The sequence below is a fragment of the Oncorhynchus mykiss genome, chromosome 1, assembly GCF_013265735.2.
Source record: "Oncorhynchus mykiss isolate Arlee chromosome 1, USDA_OmykA_1.1, whole genome shotgun sequence".
Classification (NCBI taxonomy): domain Eukaryota; kingdom Metazoa; phylum Chordata; class Actinopteri; order Salmoniformes; family Salmonidae; genus Oncorhynchus; species Oncorhynchus mykiss.
The window spans coordinates 90,639,779-90,660,246 of record NC_048565.1 but is presented as its reverse complement, the minus strand read 5'-3'; the positions used below and the strand labels follow the sequence as shown (position 1 = coordinate 90,660,246).

Below are 20,468 nucleotides of genomic sequence, written 5' to 3'. Positions count from 1 at the left end.
TGGCTAGGACGAGTCCCCTGCTCCCCCAGACTCTACTAAAGGCTTGGCTAGGACCAGTCCCCTGCTCCCCCAGACTCTACTAAAGGCTTGGCTAGGACCAGTCCCCTGCTACCCCAGACTCTTCTAAAGGCTTGGCTAGGACGAGTCCCCTGCTCCCCCAGACTCTACTAAAGGCTTGGCTAGGACGAGTCCCCTGCTCCCCCAGACTCTACTAAAGGCTTGGCTAGGACGAGTCCCCTGCTCCCCCAGACTCTACTAAAGGCTTGGCTAGGACGAGTCCCCTGCTCCCCCAGACTCTTCTAAAGGCTTGGCTAGGACGAGTCCCCTGCTCCCCCAGACTCTACTAAAGGCTTGGCTAGGACGAGTCCCCTGCTCCCCCAGACTCTACTAAAGGCTTGGCTAGGACGAGTCCCCTGCTCCCCCAGACTCTACTAAAGGCTTGGCTAGGACGAGTCCCCTGCTCCCCCAGACTCTTCTAAAGGCTTGGCTAGGACGAGTCCCCTGCTCCCCCAGACTCTACTAAAAGCTTGGCTAGGACGAGTCCCCTGCTCCCCCAGACTCTACTAAAGGCTTGGCTAGGACAAGTCCCCTGCTCCCCCAGACTCTACTAAAGGCTTGGCTAGGACCAGTCCCCTGCTCTCCCAGACTCTTATGTGTGTGGGATTCCCAGTTGTATTTATGTTCTCTGTGTGACATGCGTCACCTACTGTGATTATTTCCAGGTGCTAGATGTTAGAGTCGGACAGGGTTTTAACATTAAATGGCCAGTATTTCCCCTGTGTCTGTGTACAGGTTGGCCTGCTCTGGGAGGATGAGAGAGGGGACGGTGTGGACTGATCCTAATTCCATGAACAAGTTGGTGAGTCTAAAAATAAGGCAGTCCATAAAGAAGGAGGCCGTATCCTCTGGAACACGGCTCAAATAGCAGCAGATCTGCCAACAAAGCAACGAAGCAACGCTAAATTACCTTAGAGATTGCTGTGGAAGCTGGATGTATTTCTGACACTGAACATGGCCATATTGGGCTCGTAACTCATCTGTTGCTTTGGTAGACTGTACTTCTTGCAACTCTGCTATCGACTGTATGGGATGAAATTGGAGTGTCAACAACAGCTCAGCAGTTGGGGTTTGATACTTTGACATTTCTATGTCAGCGGGTAACATTCCAAAACATCTTTAGTCTGCATGTAATTCTGACACCCAGTTTCGGGAACGTGGCCGTTGGCTGGAGAAGTTCACTGACAGGGGGGGTCATCATGGGGACTACTTCTTGTAACATGTTGTATGTTTGTCTAAAGATCTGTAAAGCTTGATAGAAAAACACAACGGCTAATTGATCCATGTGTTTCTCCTTGTAAATGTCTGAGATTAATATCTTACATTTAACCCTTCATTGACTTCACACTGCGTGCTGAAAAGACCTCATAACCTGTAATGTGGATCACAGAGAGATCCGGTACAGAACAACACATTATTTAGACCTTATTGGTCGACCACGAGGTCCTGACATTGCTGACATTGGCCCCCGTAACAGACTTATCATGATATATTAGAGGCACATATCCCCCTGAGATTACACAGACCCACAATGAATTTGAAAACAAATCCAATTTTGATACACTCCCATATCTACTGGGTGAAATCCCACAGTGTGCCATCACAGCAGCAAGATGTGTGACCTGTTACCACAAGAAATGGGCAACCAGTGATGAACAAACACCATTGTAAATACAACCCATATTTATGTTTATTTATTTTCCCTTTTGTACTTTAACTATTTGCACATCGTTACAACACTGTATATAGACATAATATAACAGTTGAAATGTCTTTATTCTTTTGGAACTTTTATGAGCGTAATATTAACTGTTGATGTTTTTATTGTTAATTTCACTTTTGTTTATTATCTATTTCACTTGCTTTGTCAATGTAAACATATGTTTCCCCCATGCCAATAAAGCCCTTTGAATTGAACTGAATTGATATGTGACCTGAAAAATAAGATCTGAATGAAGTCCAACTTGGTTGTTTTAGGGATCCAGCTTGGTTGTTTTAGGGATCCAGCTTGGTTGTTTTAGGGATCCAGCTTGGATGTTTTAGGGATCCAGCTTGGTTGTTTTAGGGATCCAGCTTGGTTGTTTTAGGAATCCAGCTTGGTTATTTTAGGGATCCAGCTTGGTTGTTTTAGGGATCCAGCTTGGTTGTTTTAGGGATCCAGCTTGGTGGTTTTAAGGATCGGCATGTGACATGTCATATATTCTGACTGGCTGTGACATTTTAATGGATTGAATCATGTAGAAAGTCCTGCCGTGTGCCAAAGCTCTTGCGTGTCTCAGGAAAACTCCTGTCTGTGGTGATTAAACTACTTGGCGAGAACAGGGTAAGTGTTGAAAGCACCATTAAAATGTCTTGGATCAAGAGTTATTGTCCGATCCTCCCAAGGTCCGGCCAAAATATTTTAAATATGTACAATGACAGTTTTATAATGTAATTTACTCAACGATTTAATGACATCTGCCAGTTAACAGTGTGTCAGAAGCCAGAAACTCCTGTTCTGGACAGACCCCATCCACATGGTGTGCAGGCTCTTATTCCACACCAGCACTATGTCCCTCGGATACCAAAACACAGGTCGAATATCATGCCAGATCTTTGCACATTAAAATAACTTTGAATGTCATAAACTCTTAGTCTGCATGGTGTTGATGTTCTCTCCACCCACAAACACGCCAAGTAAATATCTTGTGTCTAATAACAGTGGCATCTGCTCAACTAGTGCATCCAGCAGCTCCCCTCTATGGGGCTTCTTGTACTGATGTGCTGGGTGGACACTGCTCACAGAACAAACAGGAGGTATTCAGGTGAAATGTTCTGAACGTTGCTGATAGAAATGTATTGAATAGAGCTGACGTGATTCTCTATTCTACCTGACAGACAGTCATATCTGTTCTACTCAATACATTTCTGTCTAAACGTCACCCTATTGAACATTAATATAGCTGGAACCATGATGATGCTATGAATTCAATAATGTCCCCATAATGTTGCTTGAGTATGATAATCTATATGTTGTTTTGTTACAGACCAAGAGTTGTTTACTAAAATCTCACTTGAGAAAATGTTTCTACTGCAATATGTTGTGTCATTTGGGTGTGATGAAAATACATGACATTATGAATGGATTAGGCTATGCATAGGAATGAGTCGATGAGTGGGGATATTTGTTAATGAGAGAGGTACAGGATAGAGGTACAGGATAGAGGTACAGGATAGAGGTACAGGTTAGAGGTACAGGATAGAGGTACAGGATAGAGGTACAGGATAACTGATCCCCCGTCTGTGGAAATCATCGTCCACACGATTAATACCTAATTTCACACATATTCTTATTCGGAGAGCATATCATCATATCATATCATTTTATCTCATATTCTCTCTCTCTCTCTCTCTCTCTCAGACCTGCTAGAGAAGTCACACAGACTTTTTGGGGAGATAAGCTTTATCCAATGCTCTCTCTCTCTCCCTCTTCTCTCTCCTCTCTCCTCTCTCCTCTCTTCTCTCTTCACTCTTCACTCTTCACTCTTCACTCTTCACTCTTCACTCTTCACTCTTCACTCTTCACTCTTCTCTCTCGCTCTCTCTCTCGCTCTCTCTCTCTCTCTCTCTCTCTCTCTCTCTCTCTCTCTCAGACCTTCTAGAGAAGTCCAGAGTGTCCTTGCAGCTTCCCGATGAGAGAGGTTACCACATCTTCTTCCTGATGATGACCAATCACAAACCTGACATTATTGGTGAGGCAAAGTAGAGTTTCAGGGGGAATGTTTCCTACCTCCATTATAAATACAAGGCATCTAGATATGGGTCAGGTCTTTGGGAAAGATGTATCAAGTAATGGACTGTGTTAAGTTTTGCAAATGTATCTTTCAAGGATTTGATGTAATCTATCACACGACATCCAGTGGCCCGTTGGGGTATTTCTGATGATCCCAGGGGTCTCTGACCTTCTGTGTGGCATTATCACATGTCAAATATATTAAATAATGTAATACTATGATTTAAAAATAGAAAATAGATTGACAAAGCTGTAAAACAGTATCCTAGACATAAACCATCCACTTAATTAATACCATTGGTGTTTAATATGAGGGTTTCAGCATGAAACATCCTTAATTTTATTATTATACACATTTGGTTTGATTATATCTGTTTGTTGTCCATGTTTGGGCATCAAGCTGGTGGCAGTTGGTAAACAGTTGTTAAACAGTTGTTAAACCGTTGGTAAAACGTTGGTAAACAGTTGGTAAACAGTTGTTAAACAGTTGTTAAACAGTTGGTAAACAGTTGGTAAACAGTTGTTAAACAGTTGTTAAACAGTTGGTAAAACGTTGGTAAACAGTTGGTAAACAGTTGTTAAACAGTTGGTAAACAGTTGGTAAACAGTTGGTAAACAGTTGTTAAACAGTTGTTAATCAGTTGGTAAACAGTTGGTAAACAGTTGTTAAACAGTTGGTAAACAGTTGGTAAACAGTTGGTAAACAGTTGGTAAACAGTTGGTAAACAAAAGGAAATATTTTGAAGAATTGTATATATGAATACATTTTTTTTTAAAGTTATTCGAAAATGAATTACCGAAGTTACGATATTGATGCCATAGATGTTCTGTTACTTGACAAAATTAATGAAGATTTACGGTAAACTTTGGTAAATTACAGCCGATAGCTTTGAAACCCTAACAGTGATATAAGATACTTGAGTCCATCTATTGAGTAAAGGAGAGATATTGTAAAGGTAGGACAGTAGAATTCTAAGAGATTTAACTGACAAGACATCCTCTGTTGTCCATAGAAATGTCACTCATCACCACCAACCCCTACGACTTCCCCATGTGCAGTCAGGGTCAGATCACTGTGGCCAGCATCAACGACAAGGAAGAGCTGGATGCCACAGACGTGAGTCAAACAAAGGGTTCCTCATATTCTATATATGGAATGGGTAGGACCACCATACACACTGAATGCACTGTGCAATTCCAACCTGGTGGCTGCTGGGAATGTTCATGTATTTGGTTTTGTTTTATTCTGCCTTGTTGTTAGTTAGGCATGTGCCTCAAGGAACTCTTCATGCCTTCACACTTCACCTTGAGGCCCATACTGTACATGTAAGACATCCACAAGAGAGTGTCACTAAGTCCCTGTGGAACTGTGTCAAATGTATCTTGTGATGTCATCTACCAGTGTTGGTCAAGTGTAATCACGTGGATCTGAGAAGCCAGTCAAATGTCCATCCCATTTGTTCTGCTGAGAGCACAGAACTGTAGTGTACTGTATGTGAGAAAACTACCGTTCAGTTCATCACTGTTGTACTTCCTGTCTAATGCCAGGATGCCATTACAATCCTGGGCTTCACTAATGATGAGAAGATGAGCATCTACAAGCTGACAGGAGCTGTCTGCACCATGGCAACTTGAAATTCAAGCAGAAGCAGCGTGAGGAGCAGGCCGAGCCAGACGGCACAGAGGGTGAGTCCCACTCATAGATATACAATATGTAAACATTAGTCCCATTCCCACTCATAGATATACAATATGTAAACATTAGTCCCATTCCCAGTCCCACTCATAGATATACAATATGTAAACATTAGTCCCAGTCCCACTCATAGATATACAATATGTAAACATTAGTCCCAGTCCCAGTCCCACTCATAGATATACAATATGTAAACATTAGTCCCAGTCCCAGTCCCACTCATAGATGTACAATATGTAAACATTAGTCCCATTCCCAGTCCCAGTCAGAGATATACAATATGTAAACATTAGTCCCAGTCCCACTCATAGATATACAATATGTAAACATTAGTCCCAGTCCCAGTCCCACTCATAGATATACAATATGTAAACATTAGTCCCATTCCCAGTCCCAGTCATAGATATACAATATGTAAACATTAGTCCCAGTCCCAGTCCCACTCATAGATGTACAATATGTAAACATTAGTCCCATTCCCAGTCCCAGTCATAGATATACAATATGTAAACATTAGTCCCAGTCCCAGTCCCACTCATAGATATACAATATATAAACATTAGTCCCATTCCCAGTCCCAGTCCCACTCATAGATATACAACGTGTAAGATAGACAGAGCCTCCTCAAAGTCCGGCAGGAGATAATTTATGGAGACCAAATTCCAACCTCCAGAAATGATTTAAAATGATGGAAGTGGGTTCAAATCAAAACCTAACCCTTTTGTCAGTGTGACATCAGAAACACGTGATCTTGTGTTTCTGAGTCTGTTGTTGTTGGTTCTCTCTCCAGTGGCTGATAAAATCGGCTACCTGCTGGGCCTGAACTCAGCTGAGATGCTGAAGGCTCTGTGCTACCCCAGAGTGAAGGTCGGCAACGAGTATGTGACCAAGGGACAGACTGTGCCTCAGGTAAGGCGGCCAAACACAGCGTCTACCATTTTCTGAGAACCATACATCTTTTGGTGATGAGTGAATTGCTGGTTTTGAATAGTGGTGATGTTTTCCCCGAGCTCTTTTCACCTTGTCACTAGACATGGTCAATATCTCATGTATTCATTTGAGCTATTATCATTGCAGGTTAATAACTCAGTCTCGGCTCTGGCCAAGTCCATCTATGAGAGGATGTTCTTGTGGATGGTCATCCGTATCAACGAGATGTTGGACACCAAGAATCCAAGGCAGTTCTACATCGGTGTGCTCGACATTGCCGGGTTTGAGATCTTTGACGTGAGTCTGAGACCAGAACAAGACAATTAGTTGTGATTGAGAGGGATTCCAGCCTTGAATGATGATGAAATGATCCCTTCTGAAATTCCTTCAACAGTACAACAGCATGGAGCAGCTGTGCATCAACTTCACCAATGAGAAACTGCAACAGTTTTTCAACCACACCATGTTCGTCCTGGAACAAGAGGAGTACAAGAAGGAGGGAATCGTCTGGGCCTTCATTGACTTCGGCATGGACTTGGCTGCCTGCATTGAGCTTATTGAGAAGGTAAGCTGTCTGTCAGGATTATAATGGACCTCAACAGCAAAGCTCATATGGAGATATTATCACATGGTACAACGCATCTGACTGTTGATAACTCAATATGTTTACTATTGTGCCCCTAAATGAAGATACTCTCATAATAGCATATTTGCTAAAAGAACAAATGTGATCCTAAATGTAAATATCACTAATTTGATGTACATCTCTTTTCGTAAAGCCATTGGGCATCTTCTCCATCCTTGAAGAGGAGTGCATGTTCCCCAAGGCTTCAGACACTTCCTTCAAGAACAAGCTGTATGACCAGCATCTTGGTAAAAACAAGGCATTTGAGAAGCCCAAGCCAGCCAAAGGCAAGGCAGAGGCCCACTTCTCCCTGGTGCACTATGCCGGCACTGTGGACTACAACATCACTGGCTGGCTGGAGAAGAACAAGGACCCCCTGAACGACTCAGTTCTTCAGCTGTACGGGAAGTCTTCAGTCAAACTGATGGCAACCCTGTATGTCGCTGCCCCACCTGAGGGTAAGACTAGCAGAACATCAAAACATTTCATGTAGAACTAGTTACAAATCAGTCCCATATTCTTTAAAGGGTCAGTCTGCAGTTGCTACATCCATTCGTGGACTTAAAAGATATGTACCCATTCATTCTTGAAGAACATCGGCTTGGTTCACCTGTCGTACCCCATCAGAACCCAAAATATGAGCTTGTTTAAATGTTTGTAAGCAAAGTAAAAGGAAACATGCACTTTACAGCCTCAAAACATTATTAATACTATCATTTTGATATCATGGATGGTCAGTCCTTCAATACATAGATCTGTCTATAAATTTGAGTGGTTATTTTTCTCTAGGACATCTCTCAGTTTTTTATCAAAACAGGGGCAGGGAGCATATTTTGGTATCGTTTCAACTGCTGATTGCTGCTTTAAATGTATCACAATTTGTCATGGTGATTTACTGGGTTAATTTACTCATTCAACAGGTGTTATTTTACACAATCTCATTGGCAGCACTTGCATTAAGATAAGTGTGAAATTAACATGAGATTCTCTCATTTATAACAGATACAACCAAGAAAGGAGGCAAGAAGAAGGGTGGTTCCATGCAGACTGTGTCCTCCCAATTCAGGGTGAGCTTTTAAAATGTGTATATTCAGTCCTTCAAAGCGTGTACTGATTATCAGAAATTATTTCTGAGAACATGGTTTGTAACCCTCCTACAGGAGAACTTACATAAGCTGATGACCAACTTGAGGAGCACTCATCCTCACTTTGTACGCTGCCTGATCCCCAACGAGTCAAAGACTCCAGGTACAATAGATGTTGAGTTAAATATGACATCTTGTCAGTACAGTATCAGTAACATTAACAAACCAGTCTTTAACCTTTAACCTGTTTATGAGTATTTAAAGAGACTTGGTTTGTGTTTCCAGGTCTGATGGAGAACTTTCTGGTTATCCACCAGCTCAGGTGTAATGGTGTTCTGGAGGGTATCAGGATCTGCAGGAAGGGCTTCCCCAGCAGAATCATCTATGCTGACTTCAAGCAGAGGTACACGTGCACACACACACACACACACACACACACACACACACACACACACACACACACACACACACACACACACACACACACACACACACACACTAATCTTCTCTAAGGGTTTTCCCAACATCAGAATAGCCTTATTATTTTACGTAATATAACCAATCTATTACATCTTGACATTTCTCCTGATTCAGGTACAAAATACTGAATGCCAGTGTCATCCCCGAGGGCCAGTTCATGGACAACAAGAAGGCTTCTGAGAAGCTGCTTGGGTCCATTGATGTGAATCACGAGGACTACAAGTTTGGACACACCAAGGTCAGTCAAAAACCCCCCAGCAAAAAAGATGCCAACTAAAACACAACTTCAATGATAATTTAAACTCTAACCATTAAATGTCTCTCCAGTTGATCTATCCATCTTGTAATTATTTCTTAAACATGTGAAGAAACATTGTACTCAATTCATTATCTTGTGCATTATGTCAGAATGGTATGTCTGCAGTTATCTATATCAGTGTACATTATTAATCTACAACTATACAATAACTTACAACACATAAACAACCTATCTCATGGTTTGTTTGTAAACATTACAATGTTTATGTTGTTCAAATCAATCTAGTGGTTTTGTTCCTCTCTTTGGATTCAACCTTTCTATCTGTTCCCACCTGACTGGTTCCATAATTGACCATGTCAACCTTTGTCAGGTGTTCTTCAAAGCCGGTCTGCTGGGTGTCCTGGAGGAGATGAGAGATGAGAAGCTGGCCTCTCTGGTCGGCATGGTCCAGGCTCTCAGCCGTGGATTCCTCATGAGGAGAGAGTTCACCAAGATGATGGAGAGGAGGTGAGGAAGAGTAGACATCTTGGCAAAGAATTCTGTCAGCCTCCTGTATGTAATGTATAATGATTGTGTCATTTCCCACTCCTTGAAGTTTGCAGTTGTATATAAAAAAAAAACTATTTCCTTCAAAACATATATTTTGACCCTTTAGTGTGTGTACTTTACTGTATTTATACTTGGGATGTCGTTTTCCACAGGAAAAGTAAAAAACAAAAACACTGGAGGAGTTTACTTAGTTACAGTTCTATTTAAAATGAGAATATTGTTCAGTCATTTAATCATAATTTTCCTAACAATCTTTAAACATGTCACTCACCATGTCACTCACCATGTCACTCACCATGTCACTCACCATGTCACTCACCATGTCACACACTTGTCACTCACCATGTCACTCACCATGTCACTCACCATGTCACTCACCATGTCACTCACCATGTCACTCACCACGTCACTCACCATGTCACTCACCATGTCACTCACCACGTCACTCACCATGTCACTCACCATGTCACTCACCATGTCACTCACCATGTCACTCACCATGTCACTCTATCCTTTCTGTGGACCAGAGATTCCGTCTTCACCATCCAGTACAACATCCGTTCATTCATGAATGTGAAAACCTGGCCATGGATGAAGTTGTACTTCAAGATCAAGCCCCTGCTGCAGAGCGCTGAGACTGAGAAGGAGCTGGCCAACATGAAGGAGAACTATGAGAAGATGACGTCGGACTTGGCCAAGGCTCTGGCCAAGAAGAAGGAGTTGGAGGAGAAGATGGTGGCCATGGTGCAGGAGAAGAATGACCTGGCGCTTCAAGTCGCATCTGTGAGTGAGCAACAACCCTCATCAGAGCACATTTAGACACACAAGTACACAGACACAATCGCACACACATCAGCACATACGAACAATAATTTAAAAGGATGGCCTTGACTAGAATACAGTATATACATATGAACAATAATTGAATAGGAAAGCCTTGTCTAGAATACAGTATATACATATGAAGTACATAGAACAGTGATGACAGGTCTATGTACGTAGGGCAGCAGCCACTAGGGTGACTAGAATACAGTATATACTGTACATATGAAGTGGGTAAAACAGTATGTCCCCCCCCCCTCCCAAGACTTGGGGAACATGCACACCTCTTCAAGGATGGATCAGTGTTCGATTATTAAAGTGGCCAGTGATGCCAGGTCTATGTACATAGGGCAGCCTAGGTAGTAACCGGCTAGTGATGGCTGTTTAACAGTCTGATGGCCTTGAGATAGAAGTTGTTTTTCAGTCTCTCTGTGTTAGTGATGGCTGTTTAACAGTCTGGTGGCCTTGAGATAGAAGCTGTTTTTCAGTCTCTCTGTGTTAGTGATGGCTGTTTAACAGTTTTATGGCCTTGAGATAGAAGCTGTTTTTCAGTCTCTCTGTCCCTGCTTTGACACACCTGTACTGACCTCACCTTCTGGATGATAACGGGGTGAACAGGCGGTTGAAGTCCTTGATGATCTTTTTGGCATGTGATATATATGTCATGCATTTAAATTGATTTGCTCTCACTTATTTGACTAAATGAAGTCTATATTTTGATACACAAAGTGAGAACACAGGTTTTTTCTCTTGTTCTGAAACCAGGATTCAGAGAATCTGAACGATGCTGAGGAAAGGTGCGAGGGGCTCATCAAGAGCAAGATCCAGCTGGAGGCCAAACTCAAAGAGACGACTGAGAGGCTGGAGGATGAGGAGGAGATGAATGCTGAGTTGACTGCCAAGAAGAAGAAGCTGGAGGACGAGTGCTCTGAGCTGAAGAAGGACATTGATGACCTGGAGCTCACCTAGGCCAAAGTGGAGAAGGAGAAGCACGCCACTGAAAACAAGGTCTTGTAGACAGTCTAACCAAACAATAATCCAAAGAATAATCAACTCAAAAAATAAATGTAATTCAAGTCTTTTTGTGAGTGCAGTAAAAATTAAGACACAAAATAGTGGAATTTCAGTTGTGGTTGACTCCCCACATTCATTACATGTTCTGCTCCCCCCTCGTTTATGATTTCCATTCAGTCCACTGGCATGGAGTACAGGGCCATCTAGTGTTGAATCTATAGTACAGAACTTGTTGACACATTTATATTATCCATTTAACCACTTATGGTGAAGTGACCAAAAACTAAATTTTGTTGTGGCCATTTTCAGGTTAAAAAGCTGACAGAGGAGATGGCGTCTATGGATGAGAGTGTTGCCAAGCTGACCAAGGAGAAGAAAGCCCTCCAAGAGGCCCACCAGCAGACACTGGACGACCTGCAGGCAGAGGAGGACAAAGTCAACACTCTGACCAAGGCCAAGACCAAGCTGGAACAGCAAGTGGACGACGTGAGTGGAGTTTGACATTCTGGCCTTGATAGTATGCAGGATGATTTTATCTACAGTTGTTTAGATTTGACCAACACATGTCTGTTTATATCTTGTAGCTTGAGGGTTCTCTGGAGCAAGAGAAGAAGCTCCGTATGGACCTTGAGAGAGCCAAGAGAAAGCTGGAGGGAGATCTGAAACTGGCCCAGGAGTCCATAATGGACCTGGAGAATGACAAGCAGCAGTCTGATGAGAAAATCAAGAAGTAAACACTAATAAATGACTACAGTTTTCCCTGCCATCTTGATCAACATAATGGTTCTTCTTGGCTCATTGTTGTAATTATGAATTAGACTTATGTGATTCTTACAAGCAAAGTGAATGGTATTGTAGGCTCCTTTTACACTGTCTAACCAAAACAAACGTGTTTGTGTTTGTTAGGAAGGAGTTTGAGACCACCCAGCTCCTCAGCAAGATAGAGGATGAGCAGTCTCTGGGAGCTCAGCTGCAGAAGAAGATCAAGGAACTCCAGGTACAGTACAGGATCTAAGCTCCAGTACAGGAAAATAACTGACATATTTCTTCTGGTAGCACACATTCTTCCTGGTGGATTCTGATGGCTCAGTAAGATGGAAGATGGTGCTTCTTGCTGGTGCTTCTAATCTATGCAAAGATGTTGCTTCTTACCGTTGTTAGTTTGGTTCCTGCATGGGACAATGTCTAATGAATATAGTAAATATGTTAGTGTAGCTGGCTATGTATAAACACAGTTATGCTAAATATACAGTACATGCTATTATTATGTAGTGAGGTTCAATTGTTTCAACTGTATTGTAGTGTTCATTCCCCCTGCTCCTGACCCTTTTTCTAGGCCCGTATTGAGGAGCTGGAGGAGGAAATTGAGGCTGAGCGTGCTGCCAGGGCCAAGGTTGAGAAGCAGAGGGACGATCTCTCCAGGGAACTTGAAGAGATCAGCGAGAGACTGGAGGAGGCCGGAGGCGCCACTGCTGCTCAGATTGAGATGAACAAGAAGCGCGAGGCTGAGTTCCAGAAGCTGCGTCGTGATCTTGAAGAGTCCACCCTGCAGCATGAGGCCACAGCCGCCGCTCTGCGCAAGAAGCAGGCCGACAGTGTGGCTGAGCTCGGGGAGCAGATCGACAACCTGCAGCGCGTCAAGCAGAAGCTGGAGAAGGAGAAGAGCGAGTACAAGATGGAGATTGATGACCTCTCCAGCAACATGGAGGCTGTCGCCAAGGCTAAGGTGAGTAGTGATGTTTTGGTCAAGCAGTGTTGAGGGTCAACTACATTACCATTCAATAAACTGAAGTTGACAGTCACATATGTTTCACTAACAGGGCAATCTGGAGAAGATGTGCCGTACTCTTGAGGACCAGCTGAGCGAGCTCAAGACTAAGAATGATGAGAATGCTCGCCAGGTCAACGACATCAGCGGACAGAGGGCCAGACTCCTGACAGAAAATGGTACCTCCAACAATGAACAACAAACCAATATAGTTCACCTCAGTAGTACACAATAACATGTGTCGGGGGCTGTAAATTCAGTCCACACAGTTTCTGCACTACGATTCCTCAAAATAAAATGTCAATCTTCGAGTTTGAGTCCCCATAACAAGACACAGAGTCCCCATAACAAGATGTTCCTCTTTCCCTGCAGGTGAGTTTGGTCGCCAGCTGGAGGAGAAGGAAGCCCTGGTGTCTCAGCTGACCAGAGGCAAACAGGCCTTCACCCAGCAGGTGGAGGAGCTGAAGAGACTGATTGAGGAGGAGGTCAAGGTAAGGCACAGTTTAGATCTTTATCTACACATAGACTGTTTCTACACCTCCCTCAGAGACTTCTACTGTCATCTGTTTTACTCTCCCTCTCTAATCTCTCTTTGTCTTTCTTTATCTCTCAGGCTAAAAACGCACTGGCCCATGGTGTCCAGTCTGCCCGCCATGATTGTGATCTCCTGAGAGAGCAGTTTGAGGAGGAGCAGGAGGCCAAGGCAGAGCTGCAGCGCGGCATGTCCAAGGCCAACAGTGAGGTGGCTCAGTGGAGGACTAAGTATGAAACTGATGCCATCCAACGCACAGAGGAGCTGGAGGAGGCCAAGTGAGTTGCTCTCAATAGTAAAGACTAAAATAAACGGTGTGGATGTTGAGGCTGGTTGGGAATCTGAGAAAATGTTACTTCAATATGTAGTGCAATATTTGTTTCACAACAAGTTACTCACCATAACACCACCCGCTGTTGTCCAACAGGAAGAAGCTGGCCCAGCGTCTGCAGGAGGCTGAGGAGACCATTGAGGCGACCAACTCAAAGTGTGCCTCCCTGGAGAAGACCAAGCAGAGACTGCAGGGAGAGGTGGAGGACCTCATGATTGACGTTGAGAGAGCCAACGCCATGGCCGCCAACCAATATTTGAAACTGGTATCATTTCCTATTTATTATTCCTCCAGTGGTGATCTTTTGTTTTGGACAGGCAGACCAGTTGTATAAGTGAAGCATTTAGAGAGAGGTTTAGTGCTTTTATATTTAATCATCTCAACCCACCCAATTCATATTCATTATTTAGATAGGCACACTTTATTTTGTCTGGATTAGCATCCCAGATAAATCTAAATATTTTTTGCTCATATGATTTGAAAAAAACGAATCATCAGGAGTAGGCAGCTCCGTAAGTAAGTGAGTAAGCTGAGATATGACTAAGTGTCACGCCCTGACCTTAGTTATCTTTATTTTCTTTATGATTTGGTTAGGTCAGGGTGTGACTAGGGTGGTTTGTGTAGTTTTTGTATTGTCTAAGGGTTTTGGTTTATTTATGGTGTTTAACTAGTCTAGGTGTTTATATGTCTATGGTTGCCTAGATTGGTTCTCAATCAGAGGCAGCTGTTTATCGTTGTCTCTGATTGGGGACCATATTTAGGTAGCCATGTTCAATGGATAGTTTGTGGGTTGTTATTCTTTGTTTTGCCTGTTTGCAGTAGTTATATAGCGTCACGGTTCTTTTCATTGAAAGAGTTATGTACGCTTATCGCGCTGCGCCTTGGTCTCCTCATTATGACGACCGTGACAGGACAACCCACACTACAGGGACCAAGCAGCGTGAAAAGGAGGAACAGCGCTTAATGGGGAGATGGACCTGGGAGGAGATATTAGATGGAGCAGGACCCTGGACACAGCCGGGGAGTATCGCCGTCCTAAGGAGGAGTTAGAGGCAGCGAAAGTGGAACGGTGATACTACGAGGATAAATACCGGAGAATAGAGGAACAGCGAAGATATGAAGGTACACTGCTAGCACGGAAGCCCGAAAGGCAGCCCCAATATTTTTTTTTTTTTGGGGGGGGGGGGGGGGGTGGCACACGAGGAGATTGGCTGAGTCAGGTAGAAGACCTGAGCCAACTCCTGTGCTTACTGTGGGGAGCGTGTTACTGGTCAGGCACCGTGTTATGCGGTAGAGCGCATGGTGTCTCCAGTGCGCTATTCTAGCCCGGTGCGCTCTATTCCAGCTCCTCGGATTGGCCGGGCTAGAATGGGCATCCAGCCAGGAAGGAGGGTGCCGGCTCAGCGCTCCTGGTCTCCAGTGTACCTCCTTGGACCAGGATATCCTGCGCCGGCTTTGCGTACTGTGTTTCCAGTGAGTCTACACAGCCCAGTACGTCCTGTGCCAGCACGTCCTGTGCCAAATAAACATCCAGCCAGGACGGGTTGTGTCAGCTCTACACACCAGACCTCCAGTATGCCTCCACAGTCCAGTACGTAAATCTGGGCTGTGTACACAACATACGATCAATCTTGCAGAATTCGCAGACAGGCACTCACTATAGGCAGCATACAAGTCACTGGAAAATATCAAAACAATTCTGCCCAAAACCTTCTGCCCAAACCTTCTGCTAAAACATTCTGCCCAAACATTCTGCCCACACCTCTACAGAAATGTGATCAAATATGTCAGTGCTTTTTTTTACAAACTGCTGTGGCTTAATTCCAATAGTGCCCAATTATACATTAAATAAAGGGCATTATTGCCACCATAAAAGGTAAATGGAGGGTGTTTTCTTGTACCCAGCATGCACAACCCACATGGAATTCCTAGTCTCCGACAGCTATTGGAACTGCGGTCAAGAACGTTGAGTTCATCTCATCCTATGTTGCCCTTCAGTCTCCACATTAGAAAAAATAAGTGTGCTATCTAGAACCTAAAAGGGTTCTTTGTCCGTCCCCATAGGAAAACCCCTTCAATAACCCTCTTTAGTTGCAGGTAGAACTCTTCTACATCGACCTCGAGTTTGATGAGGACTTGAGTATGGCCCGCGTCGACGCCATCACCCCCTAAATTAACTAATTACAAATAAAACCAATAAAAGTACTGAGTCAATGCGTGGGGTTAAAGGTTAGTCGAGGTCATTTGTAAAGTGACGATGTGTAGATAATAAACAGCGAGTAGCAGCAGTGTTAAAACAAAGATCAGATGGTTCAGCAGTCTTAGGACTTGGGGGTAGAAGCTGTTAAGGAGCCTTTTGGACCGAGACTTGGCACTCTAGTACCGCTTGGCGGACGGTAGCAGAGAGAACAGTCTATGACTTATAATGTCTGGTACTGTGTTTATAATGTCTGGTATCATGTTTATAATGTCTGGTATCATGTTTATAATGTCTGGTACCATGTTTATAATGTCTGGTACTGTGTTTATAATGTCTGGTACTGTGTTTATAATGTCTGGTAGCGTATTTATAATGTCTGGTACCATGTTTATAATGTCTGGGACCATGTTTATAATGTCTGGTACCGTGTTTATAATGTCTGGTACTGTGTTTATAATGTGAATTACCATGTTTATAATGTCTGGTACTGTGTTTATAATGTCTGGTACTGTGTTTATAATGTCTGGTACTGTGTTTATAATGTGAATTACCATGTTTATAATGTCTGGTACTGTGTTTATAATGTCAATTACCATGTTTATAATGTCTGGTACTGTGTTTATAATGTCTGGTACTGTGTTTATAATGTCTGGTACTGTGTTTATAATGTGAATTACCATGTTTATAATGTCTGGTACTGTGTTTATAATGTCTGGTATCGTGTTTATAATGTCTGGTACCATGTTTATAATGTCTGGTACTGTGTTTATAATGTGAATTACCATGTTTATAATGTCTGGTACTGTGTTTATAATGTCTGGTACTGTGTTTATAATGTCTGGTACTGTGTTTATAATGTGAATTACCATGTTTATAATGTCTGGTACTGTGTTTATAATGTCTGGTACCGTGTTTATAATGTCTGGTACCGTGTTTATAATGTCTGGTACCGTGTTTATAATGTCTGGTACCATGTTTATAATGTCTGGTACCATGTTTATAATGTCTGGTACCGTGTTTATAATGTGAATTACCATGTTTATAATGTCTGGTACCGTGTTTATAATGTGAATTACCGTGTTTATAATGTCTGGTACTGTGTTTATAATGTCTGATACTGTGTTTATAATGTCTGGTACCATGTTTATAATGTCTGGTACTGTGTTTATAATGTCTGGTACCATGTTTATAATGTCTGGTACTGTGTTTATAATGTCTGGTACCATGTTTATAATGTCTGGTACCGTGTTTATAATGTGAATTACCATGTTTATAATGTCTGGTACTGTGTTTATAATGTCTGGTACCGTGTTTATAATGTCTGGTACCGTGTTTATAATGTCTGGTACCATGTTTATAATGTCTGGTACTGTGTTTATAATGTCTGGTACCGTGTTTATAATGTGAATTACCATGTTTATAATGTCTGGTACTGTGTTTATAATGTCTGGTACTGTGTTTTATAATGTGAATTACCATGTTTATAATGTCTGGTACCATGTTTATAATGTCTGGTACTGTGTTTATAATGTCTGGTACTGTGTTTATAATGTCTGGTACTGTGTTTATAATGTCTGGTACCATGTTTATAATGTCTGGTACCGTGTTTATAATGTCTGGTACTGTGTTTATAATGTCTGGTACTGTGTTTATAATGTCTGGTACTGTTTTTATAATGTCTGGTACCATGTTTATAATGTCTGGTACTGTTTTTATAATGTCTGGTACCATGTTTATAATGTCTGGTACTGTTTTTATAATGTCTGGTACTGTGTTTATAATGTCTGGTACTGTGTTTATAATGTCTGGTACCGTGTTTATAATGTGAATTACCGTGTTTATAATGTCTGGTACTGTGTTTATAATGTGAATTACCATGTTTATAATGTCTGGTACCATGTTTATAATGTCTGGTACTGTGTGTATAATGTCTGGTACTGTGTTTATAATGTCTGGTACCATGTTTATAATGTCTGGTACCATGTTTATAATGTCTGGTACTGTGTTTATAATGTCTGGTACTGTGTTTATAATGTCTGGTACAGTGTTTATAATGTCTGGTACCGTGTTTATAATGTGAATTACCATGTTTATAATGTCTGGTACCATGTTTATAATGTCTGGTGCCATGTTTATAATGTCTGGTACTGTGTTTATAATGTCTGGTACTGTGTTTATAATGTGAATTACCATGTTTATAATGTCTGGTACCATGTTTATAATGTCTGGTACTGTGTTTATAATGTCTGGTACCATGTTTATAATGTCTGGTACCGTGTTTATAATGTGAATTACCATGTTTATAATGTCTGGTACCGTGTTTATAATGTGAATTACCATGTTTATAATGTCTGGTACTGTGTTTATAATGTCTGGTACTGTGTTTATAATGTCTGGTACCGTGTTTATAATGTCTGGTACCATGTTTATAATGTCTGGTACCATGTTTATAATGTGAATTACCATGTTTATAATGTCTGGTACTGTGTTTATAATGTCTGGTACCATGTTTATAATGTCTGGTACCATGTTTATAATGTGAATTACCATGTTTATAATGTCTGGTACCATGTTTATAATGTCTGGTTCCGTGTTTATAATGTCTGGTACTGTGTTTATAATGTCTGGCACCGTGTTTATAATGTCTGGTACCGTGTTTATAATGTGAATTACCGTGTTTATAATGTGAATTACCATGTTTATAATGTCTGGTACCGTGTTTATAATGTCTGGTACCGTGTTTATAATGTCTGGTACCATGTTTATAATGTCTGGTATTATGTTTATAATGTGAATTACCATGTTTATAATGTCTGGTACTGTGTTTATAATGTCTGGTACTGTGTTTATAATGTCTGGTACCATGTTTATGATGTCTGGTACCGTGTTTATAATGTCTGGTACCATGTTTATAATGTGAATTACCATGTTTATAATGTCTGGTACTGTGTTTATAATGTCTGGTACTGTGTTTATAATGTCTGGTACCATGTTTATGATGTCTGGTACCGTGTTTATAATGTCTGGTACCGTGTTTATAATGTCTGGTACCGTGTTTATAATGTCTGGTACCGTGTTTATAATGTCTGGTACCATGTTTATAATGTCTGGTACCATGTTTATAATGTGAATTACCATGTTTATAATGTCTGGTACCATGTTTATAATGTCTGGTACCATGTTTATAATGTCTGGTACCGTGTTTATAATGTCTGGTACTGTGTTTATAATGTCTGGCACCGTGTTTATAATGTCTGGTACCATGTTTATAATGTGAATTACCGTGTTTATAATGTGAATTACCATGTTTATAATGTCTGGTACCGTGTTTATAATGTCTGGTACCGTGTTTATAATGTCTGGTACCATGTTTATAATGTCTGGTACCATGTTTATAATGTGAATTACCATGTTTATAATGTCTGGTACCATGTTTATGATGTCTGGTACCGTGTTTATAATGTCTGGTACCATGTTTATAATGTGAATTACCATGTTTATAATGTCTGGTACTGTGTTTATAATGTCTGGTACCATGTTTATAATGTCTGGTACCATGTTTATAATGTCTGGTACTGTGTTTATAATGTGAATTACCATGTTTATAATTTCTGGTACCGTGTTTATAATGTCTGGTACCATGTTTATAATGTCTGGTACCATGTTTATAATGTGAATTACCATGTTTATAATGTGAATTACCATGTTTATAATGTCTGGTACCATGTTTATAATGTGAATTACCATGTTTATAATGTCTGGTAGCATGTTTATAATGTCTGGTACCATGTTTATAATGTGAATTACCATGTTTATAATGTCTGGTACTGTGTTTATAATGTCTGGTACCATGGTTATAATGTGAATTACCGTGTTTATTTTGTGAATTTCCGTGTTTTATAATGTGAATTACCGTGTTTATAATGTGAATTACCATGGTTATAATGTGAATGACCGTGTTTATAATGTGAATTACCGTGTTTATAATGTGAATTACGGTGTTTATAATGTCTATGATCATGTTTGTCATGTGAATTATCATAATTTCACCACTAGAGGGGACGAGGGAACACTAATCATTATGGATGTATATATATCTGCATGTCTTTAGGGGGGGGAATTGGCTAATGATAAATCAATATCATGTTTTCTTTACTCTGTTCATGTATATATGCGTATAATCTCAGATAACCCAGGACTAAAATATTGTGTAATTTGGTCAGATAATCGAGTACCATTTATTTTCACGTCGTCTGGCCACATTAGATTATTGTGCACATTATCTGGGACAAAATTCAAATGAAAAAAACGTTGTATCCTGAGAACTTTGTTCTGAGAATTTCCGGCC

At 41.3% G+C, this 20,468-nt stretch overlaps 1 pseudogene; it reads left to right on the top strand.

The window, feature by feature from the left end:
• Window positions 1-3,227: 3,227 nt before the first annotated feature.
• Window positions 3,228-14,269, top strand: LOC118966735 (annotated as a pseudogene).
• Window positions 14,270-20,468: the final 6,199 nt, after the last annotated feature.